We start from the raw sequence: 12,812 nt of genomic DNA, 5'->3' as shown, positions 1-12,812 counted from the left end.
CTGATTTTCATCTCTCTGCAAAATGGAAGCACCTTCACTGCCCTTCCTCCCCTAAGACTACAGCCACCAGGATTTTAGTTTGGGGAAACTTTCTCTTACAGGGAGTCCAGTAAATTCCAAGGAAAACTACAGATGAAGTTTTGTAACATTATCACAAGTCTCACTTCTTTAAGAAACCGGGCTTAAGTAGAGAATCAGTTAATATAAAGCCAGATCATTTTCAAGATAGCTGTTAAAAAGTTTGTATGTAAAATTTAATGTTACACGGATTGCTCCAGCAGAAGTGAGACTTTCATCTGTCGGTCATTAGTCTTTATTAATAGGACACTATTCCATTGAACTTCAATGACATCTTTTGAAAACAAGATTTATATCTACTATATTTATTTTAGACAAAAAAAATCTGATCAGCTGTATTCCTAGCTGTATGTTTTGTTTCTCCTGGTCTGCTGGCAGCCACAACTGCTTAGAAAAACAGTAAATTATGTCAACTACTGGTATTTTCTGCAGTGCATATTACATCACCTTCCCTGAGAAACATTTCTGAGCAGATTCTTTTTCTTGCCTTAGTCTTTCATAACGTCCTTAGCATTTCTCGTTCAATTTGTTGTTCCTTTCTGTGGAAGCACAGTTGCTGGCATTTTAAGGAAAGGTTACACAGCAAAAGGGTCACTACTGGAGCATTTTTTGTGCCACATCCCATGCTCCTAGAGAGAAAACTGCATGGCACCTTTACAGAAAAGTCCTTTAGAAAAACCTACAGCTTTTGTTGCTGGAAAAGGAATTTGGAACATAAATTACATTGGTAATTTTAATTCTAGTAAGTGACAATGTAAGGAGGAAAAAGAGTAAAAGAAAAGGCAAAACAAGAACAGTAAATTCAGCATGCACTGGAGCAAGTAGAAAGGTAGATGCCTAAATTATACCCTCATCCCTGATCCTTAAGCAAGTGTGCCCCTGACCAGATTGTTCTCTCTTTGCTTTTTTCTTTACAAGTCTGGTCCTTATGAAATGGCCTTGTAAGTCAACAGGCATTTGTCCTTCTAAATGTCCTCTAGAGAATATGTACCAGGGCCACTGAAGCTGCTGGAATTCTGCATGATTCAAGTTTACAGGCAATTTAAGAATGAAGTGTATTAAGTTCGGGAAAATGATTTGGAATAATCTGTAAATGCAGCCTACAATAAATAAATAAATAAATAAATAAATAAATAAATAAATAAAATTAAAAACAATTTTAAGAACCTGATATATAGACACTTCCAATGTTAGGCGGATATGCTTCAAAGGACTTAAGCTTGGACAGCATGTGAGCTGGCTGTTTTCTGTTTGTTTATGCGTGTTCTCTTACAGGCCCTCATTCCAGCAAGGCAGAGTGAGCAATTGACTGATGTGGTCTGTTTTGGTGAATCAGCTAAAAAGCTTGTTGAGGATGCTTATTTGGCCTAAAGTAAAATGGCTGAATGTAGAGCTAGGAGATACTGTCTACCAAAATGTAGTTCCACTATTTTTACACAGTGGTTCCACATGATCTCCTTGAGTAGTTCCAGTCTTTCTGTATAAACAAGAGAAGCAAAACTACTCCACAATCTAGGAAGGGAAACTCAAATAAGGCCTGTTACCAATGACAAGCATATGTTCTTAGTCCATCTGAGTGCCCACTGAGGTCAAACAAAATCTTTTCATTAACTGCAGTGGAGTCTCTATTACAGTACTAGCATGATCTATTTAGGATTAAGTATTTCTTTAAAAACACACTGCTTTTAGTTCTGAAGCATTTTCCATGCCACGGGACTCAATAATGATTCAGATCAGCAAAATGTTGAAAATCTGCATCACGTTTAACAAAAAGAGTAACTGAAGCATCCTGTATTCTGCAGAAGTACTCCCTGGGTTTCTGTTTGTTAAAGGATCTGTGAAAAAAACACATGAAAAAAGCAAGTTTTTTTGTGCAGGCTTAAATTTGGCACAAATAGGCCTACAGCTTTCCTGGAAGACTTCTAAGTGGGAGGGAGAAGGGTCATAAATTTAAAAACAATTTTTTAAAAAGATTAAAAAGGACTGCAATACAACAGTGAAGTCTAATTCATAATTTCTAATCTATAAACTCTCTTTAGGGTCAGTAATCAGAGCAGATAGCTAAAGGAATGGATAATAAAATAGCCAAGCCTGGGATATCCAGTTAGTATATCAGCATACTGTTGATGGTATATAAGGATTGCTAAAAGAATAGGAAATTATTAGAGCAGAGGGCAGGGCAATATTTTGTTCGTTATTCACATGGAATTTCTGTTTAGAAAGTCACTAACACACAATCATAATGAATACTTAGAAGAGAGTGCAGGCAGAAACATGTCTGTTACCCAAAGGAGTATGACTAGTGCTGAATGTTTCTCTTACTAATCTTAGTGCCCAAACTTCACTTCTGAATGGGAGGTTCCATTTTTACACTTAATTGCAGAATCAGACATGTGGAGCTTTTCCAGGAGCTATTTGAGTTTTCATTTATTCTGACCAAAAAGAACATCAAAGAATATTAAAGCCCAGAGCACTCACTCTGAACTTGGTTTGCTGACATGCCAGTAGAGTATTGGGTTTGGAATTTCCTTCTGTTTTCTGAGACGTAGAGAAGAAAAGGAAAAGAAGGGGATAAAAAGGAATGGGGGGGGTAGGGGGTGGGGGGTGGGGGTAGGAAAAGGGTTGGAGGGGTGGGCAGAAAGGCAAATCAGCCCCATGTATTCTGCTCGTATTCCAATTGATTTCTTTGAAGAAATTCTACAGAATTTAATCACTGACCTCTACTGGACCAGGAAAGGCTTCAGTGTGTACATAAAACAGTCATAGGAGAACAGGTGGAGATCAGACTGGAAGGGAGCATATCAGAACTAGTTGATACAACAGGAGGTCACACAGTTATATTCCCCCCCAACCTTGTCCTTTTTTACTGAAACCACTTGTGGGATCATGTAAGTACTTCTATGGGAACCTTAGATGAATAGGCAGCTACTTCATGCCAACTGATTGGGAAATGTTAGGCATGAGGTGTGTCTACCAACATATCTAAATCAGGATCACAATGCCCAGATCAGATGCCTAAAGTATGTAGGCACTGTCAATCCAGGCCACCCATTCCCTTTTTTTAGATTCCAAAGTTGCAAGTTTTCCTAATTGTTTTCAGCTGAAACAGATTTGTGTTGTAAAAGGATGATACAGTTAATTTCTAAAGTGCTAAAAATTCCAGAAGGAGTACTTTGGGTAATGCTGCTGAGGAGTACATGTCACATCCAGAAGCCCCACTGAAGGAAGGTTTGCTATCACAGGTAATACCAATTGAATTAGCAAGAGGCTAGAAACTGAAAAGTGGATTTGGGAAAAACAAAATGACATGAAATAGAAAAGGAATTTCTGAGCATATTCTCCACTCCAGGCCCAATGTTTTTACCCATTCCTCTTCGCCCTTGTCCCCTTGTCCTTTTGTAAAAATCCCAAGTAGCACTGATCACATTACTGCAACTGATCTTTTCTTGACTCCTTCCTCTTCATATGAGCTAATAATTCCCAGCAAACCTCTGCCACAGACTCATCACCCCACAAAGAACTGACAGACTGGATGTGGTATTTATTTTCTTCTGATTGATTGATTGATTGATTTTCTGTGTGGCATTAATTACATCCACAAGCATAGGGGGAGCAGTAACCAAATCTACTGAAGCTGGGAGCTCTGAGGATAATGTCTGCTAATTCTACAGCTTCCAGTAAAAGCCATACACATTTTCATACTCCTTTTCACTGCAAGGGATTGCTGGATGTTTATTTAGCGATGCACTGTGTTGAAAGTTTAAACATTCATCTTTAAACATTAATTACCAAGGCATGATTACTTCAAAAATCCACTGCCTGAGGCCAGGGCCTAGGAAGTGGAAAATGTAATTTTGTTAAGAGATGAGAACAGATGCTGAGTGTTCTAATTGCAGGTTGGTACAAATGACTAACAGCAGAGCAAAGATTGCTTGGATGTATTTGTTGTTCTTAACGTTACATTAAAAACTTAACAGAGAGTTGCCTTGTTTTTATCTCCTTTACTTTTTGTACAAGTGAGATAAGCTAGTGAATTTTGGATAGGTGGTGGAAGTACATTTCTAAAAATTCAGTAAAAATCTCTAACTAGACAGAAAAGAGAGAGAAAAATCTTTTAGATGCACTCTAACTTGGGCAACAGTTACTGTGCTCATTTTGAGTTTCATTTTGGAATGAAGACTGCAGTAATTCTTAGCATCTATCTCAGACTTCTTCAATTCCACTAAAATCTATCTAGAACTACAAACAGATCAAGCTTGTTTCATAACAGGTAGCAGCAGCAACAGAAGATTAAGTGCTGCTATTACTCAACATCGCCATATACAGTGCCTCAACCTGAAGCTGACAGAACCACTGTAACAGTAATTGCTATCCGTTTTGATTTCCACCTTTCTGACCTTACTGCTGGCAGACTGGGTACAGCGTGAGCAACTTTGCACAGCACCAGAGTCACTTCTTTACCCACAAGGGTAGAGAACTCATTCTGTCCACCACCATCTTCCAGTGTTCACCATGACTGGAGGCATACAATCAACAGGAGATGTAAATCATTGCCTGGTAGGCCTGAGACTTGTTTCCTGTGTGCCCATAAGACAGGACCTGTGATAGTTCTAAAGCTGTAGTTACACGCTGAATCTTAGGGCTGCAGAAACTTCTGAAGGTGACACACAGCTTTTCTAATGCTGACATTCATCAGGAACCTCCAGTTCTGCTTTTAGGAGTGTTCAGAAGCACTTCTGATTTCATAGCACTAAACAGCTAAAAATGCCTTTCCAGGATTGAGAATCTGCATGTCACTTTGTTACCAGAAAGGCCAGATCCATCAGGTGTTATCAAACACATGCCTAACCCAGAGCAATAGAGAGAATATGGTGGTGTTGATAGTGCTGGTGTCCCATCTCCTCTCCCCACCTGTTTTTAACTAACAGTTCTGTATTAGAAGCTGTTTCCCCAAGGATCTGAGAGATCTGGGTTCAACACTCCATGAATCTTGCTTGTTCAGTCCTCTCCTGTTAAATGAGGAATAGCAGACCATGGTCATTCTCACCAGAACTGTACTGTAGACTCCAGCCCACCTGCCAGTTTTGCAAAGGAGCTTATGACCACATTGTTATGTTTGGCCCTGCTGAACAGACTGACTGCAGACATGTTGTGTAGCACTCTGCTGAGATTTTCTCTTTCAACCCTGTGGCTAACACTTGCTATTTTCTGTGCACAGACTTGGTATTTTTCAATTCAAAGTATGTAAAAGAATAATGGCTATAAGCAGGAGGCCAGCAGAACAGTACAGGGTCAAAAATATGCCAGAATAAAATTGTTATGTGTTCCAGGAAAAGGATGGGAACAGGGCACAAATAATGCTTGAGCCTAACCTGGGAGTATGTTGAAGCACCATTCTGGTTGTATGGAAACATATTTTGTGTCTTCCACATCTATTTAGTCTGTTTGGAGCAAACCCTGGAGTGAATGACACGTTTCACAGAATCACAGAATCACAGAATCACAGAATCACAGAATCACAGAATTGTAGGGGTTGGAAGGGACCTCGAGAGATCGAGTCCAACCCCCCTGCCAAAGCAGGCTCCCTACACCATGTCACACAGGTAGGCGTCCAGGCGGGTCTTAAATATCTCCAGGGAAGGAGACTCCACCACCTCCCTGGGCAGCCTGTTCCAGTGCTCCGTCACCCTCACTGTAAAGAAGTTCTTCCGCACATTCGTGCGGAACTTCCTATGCTGTACTTTCATCCCATTACCCCTAGTCCTAAACCCACGCACTACTGAAAAGAGACCAGACTCACCACTAAGGCTCCCACACCTCAGGTATTTATAAACCTGGATCAAGTCCCCTCTCAGCCTTCTTTTTTCAAGGCTAAACACACCCAGTTCCCTAAGTCTCTCCTCATAGGGGAGATGCTCCAGGCCCTTCACCATCTTTGTGGCCCTCCGCTGGACTCTTTCCAAGAGATCCCTGTCTTTTTTGTACTGGAGAGCCCAGAACTGGACACAGTATTCCAGATGAGGCCTCACCAGGGCAGAGTAGAGGGGGAGGATCACCTCCTTTGACCTGCTGGACACGCTCTTCTTAATACACCCCAGTATGCCATTGGCTTTCTTGGCTACAAGGGCACACTGCTGGCTCATGGTTAATCTGTCGTCCACCAGGACGCCCAGGTCCCTCTCAGCAGAGCTCCTCTCCAGCAGGTCTACCCCCAGCCTGTACTGGTGCATGCAATTATTTCTACCCAGGTGCAAGACTCTACACTTGCTTTTGTTAAATCTCATCCGGTTTCTTACTGCCCAGCTCTCCAGCCTGTCCAGGTCTCGCTGAATGGCAGCACAGCCTTCAGGCATGTCAGCCGATCCTCCCAACTTTGTGTCATCAGCAAACTTGCTGAGGGTGGTCACTATCCCCTCATCAAGGTCGTTGATGAAGATGTTGAACAAGACCGGACCCAGTACAGACCCCTGGGGGTCGCCGCTAGTTACAGGCCTCCAGCCAGACACCGCACTGCCAATGACAACCCTCTGCACTCTGCCAGTCAGCCAATTCTCAACCCACTTCACCGTCCACTCATCTATCCCATAATACCTCAGCTTTGTTATAAGGATGTCATGGGGGACAGTATCAAAAAAGCTCAAGAACTAATTAGCACAAGCAGCATGAGTAGATAGGAAACCTGTTCCTGGAGCAAAACAGAAGTGTGCCGAGCTGCTGGTATTGTCACACCATTTTAAAGCAATAACTACTTTGACGGGGCCCACAGAGTTCAGGAGAGGTATCTCTGCTGTGCTCACTCCACTTATGCAGAACATCAAAACTAAGCACAGTAAAGTATAGCATCTATCAATTGGTGAGGTCAAATAAAAACCATCAGCACTCATTTTCTCACTGTTTCTTTCTCACACACCTCCAAATAACCCACGCGGGTGGGTGCTGCATTCATAGAGTGATGCCTGTCACTGTGCAGGGCTTGCAGTCTGACATCCTCCCTTCTTTTGCTAGCAATTTAGTGAGCAATTTCAGTTCTGTCATAGTAGAGGTACATCTGAGAGACTGAGAGGAGTCTCCTATGCCTCTGCTGTTGTTCTTGAATGTTACCGCTGCCTACAGAAAAACAGTTGCCACTACATTTTCTTGACTCCAAAACAATTATCAAGGACAACAAATATTAATTAAATTTTAATTAAGCAAATACTATGGGGTTAATCATAGCTATTTACAGGCAGCATGTGAGATTTGGAGGACCTTCCTTCTGGTGTTTCTACACAAAATGTTGCCTCTTCCTCTCAGCTCTAATTAGCTGGCTTTTTTTTTTTTTTATAGTCAGTCTCCAAGTAATTGCTCACTAGCTCCCATTTTGTTCTTCATCAGCAGCTCCCCTGCACAGTTGCTACAGAAGCAAAGCAGACTTGTCTGCCTTGCAGGGAGCTGGTGATAATCTATCAGAAGAGGTTTAAACCCAAAACAGGACCGCCTTCTCCCCCTGAAAAAGAAAAACTTGAGAGGCCCAGCCCAACCTCTGACATTGTCAAGAAAAGAGATTACATAAAGAACAGAGGATATATGACCAGAAAAAAGAAGGAACAGCAACATCTGAGGTTGTAGTGAGGTCAAAACTCTCTATAGACAGCCCACTTGTCCAATTGCATGTTCTGCCTTCTTGCTTATGCATAACACCAAGTGTTATCAACAGGAGACAAGCACGTGGGAAAGGGCAGACTGTTCCAGCACAGAGTCAGCTGCACACATCTGAGCAATTTCTCCTCTAATCTTTATTTTCCACATATGTACTTTTTCCTTCATGGTAAAACCTTTTTAAAATATAAAAGATTATTTGTGTTGAGAATCATTTACTTTTAGCCACTGATTGCACATCTATACACAGTAAGGGTCTTTTCAGCACTTTGTTAAATTACAGACATACTGTAAGCACACTGTGCCCTGCTATCAGGAGTTTATTCCTGCCTACTTTTCAGCACTGTTGCATGTAAATTGATAGCACCTAAGAACCAACACAGAAGAGAGCTTTGAGAGTTACTTTATATGTTTGTTTGTTGTTTTTTTCTACAAAAAAATAAAAAAATAAAAATAAAAATCAACACCATCAGCAGTCAGCCTGTTCCTTTCACTCAAGTGCATTTCCTGCTTCCTGCCAATGCTCATGAGTGAGTGGCTGCCAAAGAGGGAGTAGAGGGCAAGCAGCTGGAGGCTGAGGGTTGGCAGAGGCACAGCAGCCAACTCCCTGTCAGGTAGCAGCTGCGTGGGATGCTGCCTGTCTTCTCCTGCCCTTGGCAGCAGCTGGTGCAACATGGCAGGTGTGGGAGTCCGTATTTGCCTCCTGCTGAGATGAAGTGAAGAAAAGAGGTAAAAGGAGGGCTTTTGTAACCAAAAGCACTAATGCTAGGAAGGGAAAATGGCAACAAACCAAGCAACACAGAGTGTAGGATATCACAAAAAACCCAGCACAGATCTGTGTGGTTTCTGAAGATGGCAAATAATTGCCAAAATTAAGAAAGCTTTCTTCCATCTCAATAAATGAAATGTAAAAGCTAGATTCTCTCTTGCAGAAAAGTTTAACTTGTCTGCCTCTTCAGATGTACTTGAAAATGTTATCCGCTTCCCTCTGTAGTGAAATGTTTTCACCTCCCAGGGGCATGAAGCTGAGAGCTCCTCAGTACCAAGCTGTCACGAGGCCACCCCTGCAGGCACCGCTGCTGAAAGCTTCAGGTTTCAGGGCCAAAATCCTTGAAGAATTCCCTCCGAAGGAGAAGATAAGGCAATGTCTTTTCTTTTACTATTTAGTAGTTATTTCCTGAAAAATGCATGCCAGGTAGCTTTTTGCTTTCCCAGTGTGTGAAATAACCATTAGCAGCCATAAATACATAACAAAGTACTCTTTACTAACATATCTGCAGTAGCACCTGCTGGAAGACATCCTCTTAAAAAAATTAATTAATTAATTAATTAATTAAATTAAATAAATAAATAAAAAAGGAATGATGTATTCAGATAGGTTTTTCTCCATATTAATGGCAAGACAAATTTTGTCATGAGGATGTAAAGATCCCAGTGCTTAAAGCTTTTGGTCTTCCCAAGACACAGTTCCTCATTCACCTTGTTAAGATGCTATTATCACATCTACGACTAGCAGTCACCTTCTTGCAGGCTTAGAGGGAAGGTTTGGGCCCTGGCTTACCCTGTCATGTGCTAAGAAATCCTTATTCAGCTGGGAAGCAGTGCTTGGACCAAGACAGAGCAGATGTGGACAGGCTCAGGCCATCGGTGCCCCCTGCTGGATATATGTGCAATAATTTAAGTCAGGAAAGTAATTTCACTACCCCTGTCCCTCTTACTGTGTTTGTGCATGTCCCCCTCTCATTTAAATCCCCCTTTATACAAGACATATCTGGGATTCTGGCAGAGCAGTGCATCAGCAGCAAGTTCATACTGCATGTAAGATGGGCAGACTGTTGGCCTGCCCCTATGTGAAAGTATGTCTGAAGCAAAATACTCTGCTCTTGGCATTTCCTTTTCTCTGATCATCTCTGTGAAACAGAATGAGATAAGTAAAGAGAGGTTGTGACATTCAGCTTAAGGGATGTATGTGGTGCTGAGGAGAGTAGAAGCACAAAAGGAGCCCTCACTAACAGCAGTGGAACCATCCCAGGCACTCACAACTATACTTTCCACTAAGTACCAGCCTGCAAGGAGGAGTCTGGACCATCTTTCTGCCAGATTAGATTTAACAGACACATATGAATGCAGACATCTTGCAGTCTTGCCATGTGTCAACAGCTGTTGTGCACTCAAAGAGAACTGTTCTCTTCAAAATCCAAACCACAAACTATTGAGTGTGTTTATACCACAGGCATTCCTGTGAGCAAGGTTAAGGTTAGGGAGGCCATCTCATTTCCGAAAGAATTCAAAATTACATCTCTAGTGAGCAGCAGCTGCAGCTCTGACCATGCCCTACAGCTGCAGAGCAGCAACTGATGACTGTCTTCTAAGCAGTAAATTTGGAGATGTCTCCAAGGGATGGTTTAAAACTAAAGAGCAGCAGATCAGGTGAGAGTTCTGACATTGAAAAGTGTGAATTGGTAGAAAGCAAGGAGTCAAAAGGAAGAGATATGGGGATGACACAGGAGGCAGGAAGCAATGGAAAGTTATGCTGCAGTGAGGCTCCTTGCTGAAGGCTTGTCCTTTTGCCCCAAACTAAAACTGTAAGGAACATGGATTATGCAGAGCTTGAAGCTGGTAAATGCTTGCAGCAGCCACAAACATGCAGCACCTAAAGCAAAGGATCTCAACCCAGTGACAGCTTATTTTAGAGATTAATATAACGTGGGATTGTGACATTACAGGCAAAGTGTCTGACAAAGTGACCAGGTATAGAAATGTGGTCTTAATGATGTGCTGCATAGAAGCTATTGCTCCTCTATACTGCAAATGGTACTTGCTCCCATTTCAGAGATTAGGGCATAGCAGTAATGTGGAGCCAGGGTTATGGTCTCAAAAGAGTATAGCAGTGGTGGAGCAGCACATTTATTTCAACAGCTGGTGGAAACAGGATCAACTTGAAATATTATTTCATTTTATTTACTGAGACTATGTCAAAGCCTTCCTTTAATATGCACATCACTGTGCAGTGATTAAAGACACACTGTAGCTTTGAAATCTCTGTCTAAAGGTAACATCAGCTGAATTCAGCTGGTGACCCAGCCAGGCTGCCAGTTCTTAGAGTGAGACTCCAGTTCTGTACTTCCATGTCAGCTTAGTTGCTGAGCAGCTAGCCCAAATTTAAGTACTATTAAAGCTTTTTTACAAAATAGCTTAATCGAAAATAGCAACAGGCTACTTTGCAGACCTGTGTCCTCTGAGCAACTGATGATAACAGCAGTTCACTCTCAAAATCTAATTCTTCAACCTGCCAGGGCCTAACTCCAACCTGGCGTCAACTTCAGCAGATCTGGAACTCTGAGCCCTACAGAAAGGGATTAACAGACCAGCACTCTGCTCTCTGGCACTGGTACTTTGTACTTGACAGTGCTGTATGCTTTATAACAAAGGGGGTCAGTGACATCCTTTTGCTCTCTTATGCTATAACACTAGCGTATCTACACATAAACATTTTATAAGTTCATTTCTGTATTGATTTTAAAAGTTTCTTTAGCATGCAGCCAGCTGTTTAATGCATTTTTACCCCAGAGCAGGGTGTTTGCATTAGTATTCCCACTAGAATATTTATTCTTTCATGTCCATGCATTGAGGCCCTGTCTGTGTCCCTGATCTCCTTGGGGAGCTCTTCCTGAATACTCAATGACACTCCACAGCCTGTGACAAAAAGAGGAGGGAAAAGACAGACAGCAGTGTTTATGCATAAAGTTCAACAGCCCTTTCACATAAAAAAAAACATATATACACAAGAGCACTACAGAGCCTGGTATGTCTGCTGCAAAGATCTGTTTTTCAGGTTAACTAATTTACAATACAGGCATAAGGTGTCTGAGCTCCAGATGCACCCATTCTGGCAGCCAGGGTCATAAATAAAGCAGAAGAGTAAGCTCTGACTCCAACACGGGTATTACAGAAATGTGTTGAAGGCCTAGCAGCTGGGTTTTGTTGTCTCTTTTTTTACATGTGTTTCAAAGTAAATGCATGCAGCTGCTTACTGGCTCCCTCAATTCAAAATCTGTGTGTTTGCTCCCATTTGCTCCTGTAAAGATGTGTCTAACTTAAGCAGTGAGCAAAATCCTGCCCCCAAGGGAAGGTGATGGCAAAACTCCCACTGGCTCCATCAGGCTCTGGATGTTGTTTAAAGTAAATGTGGCTGTCCAAACCTCGACTAACAGCATAAAAAATACTATAATCAAATTTGTATTCTTTCATCTGCAGATCTGTCACTCTGCTGCTGATTCTGGTGCTATGCTCTGCAGTTCTCATGGAAGAGCAAATCAGCAGCATAATGGCTACCATTTACTCTGCAGCCTCTCACCATGCACAGAAATATCTCTCTTCAGTGTAGGGGCAAGAAATCCTCATCTGAATTTGGAATAAACATCAAGGTATCATCCTTTGTTTTGCTCAACCTACTTGCTGTCCCAATAAACTTGTTATGAAGCAGAAAACTAGAATCTTGAGTTTAAAAGAGAGCATAATGAGGTAGCAGAAAAGTCTGACTTTCAAATTAGTTTGCCATTTGAGAAATTAATTTTTTCCACATACAGAGTCTTCACCATCATCAACCAGACTATCTTTCATAAACATGAGGATTCTTTTTGAAACCAGATTGATGTTTGTGCAGATTACAAGGAAATTTTACAATCCATTTTATCCCTGTTGCATATAGTCAATACATGCTGTTAACTGACTGTGCATGCATGCACATATATACTCAAACAGTCATGCATATACAGACATGCTAAGAAAATATTTCTGACATGTTCTGATAAGGAATTAAAATGGTGAAGGCAGATTCCTAGCCTCAGCAGACTCTTGAAATACATCCCCAAAGCTGTATACTTGTCTGACTTCGGGAAAAGCCAAACCAGGCCACACATCTCCAGATTAGTATTTCTGGCAAATCAATTTCTCTCTGTCTTTCTTAATCTTTGACAAAGTACACCTGCTCATGAGTACTACTTAGTTTAAAACAGAACCATTTGGGTGGCCATGTACAGCTTGGGTACTGCGCATGCCCACTATTTACCATGCAAACTCAATACCTCATTGCA

The 12,812-nt window shown here is 41.6% G+C and overlaps 1 long non-coding RNA gene across 1 annotated transcript in view; it reads right to left on the bottom strand.

Annotated features, from left to right (window-relative positions):
- The window catches only part of LOC107309819 (uncharacterized), a 29,363-nt gene that overhangs the window by 1,493 nt on the left and 15,058 nt on the right, over positions 1–12,812 (bottom strand). The gene's annotated exons all lie outside the window — the stretch shown is intronic.

The sequence above is a fragment of the Coturnix japonica genome, chromosome 2 (genome assembly GCF_054131305.1).
Source record: "Coturnix japonica strain WE chromosome 2, WE-NBRP24, whole genome shotgun sequence".
In the NCBI taxonomy this organism is placed as follows: domain Eukaryota; kingdom Metazoa; phylum Chordata; class Aves; order Galliformes; family Phasianidae; genus Coturnix; species Coturnix japonica.
Note: the sequence above shows the minus strand (reverse complement) of the source record. Positions and strands in the feature narration are given on the sequence as shown.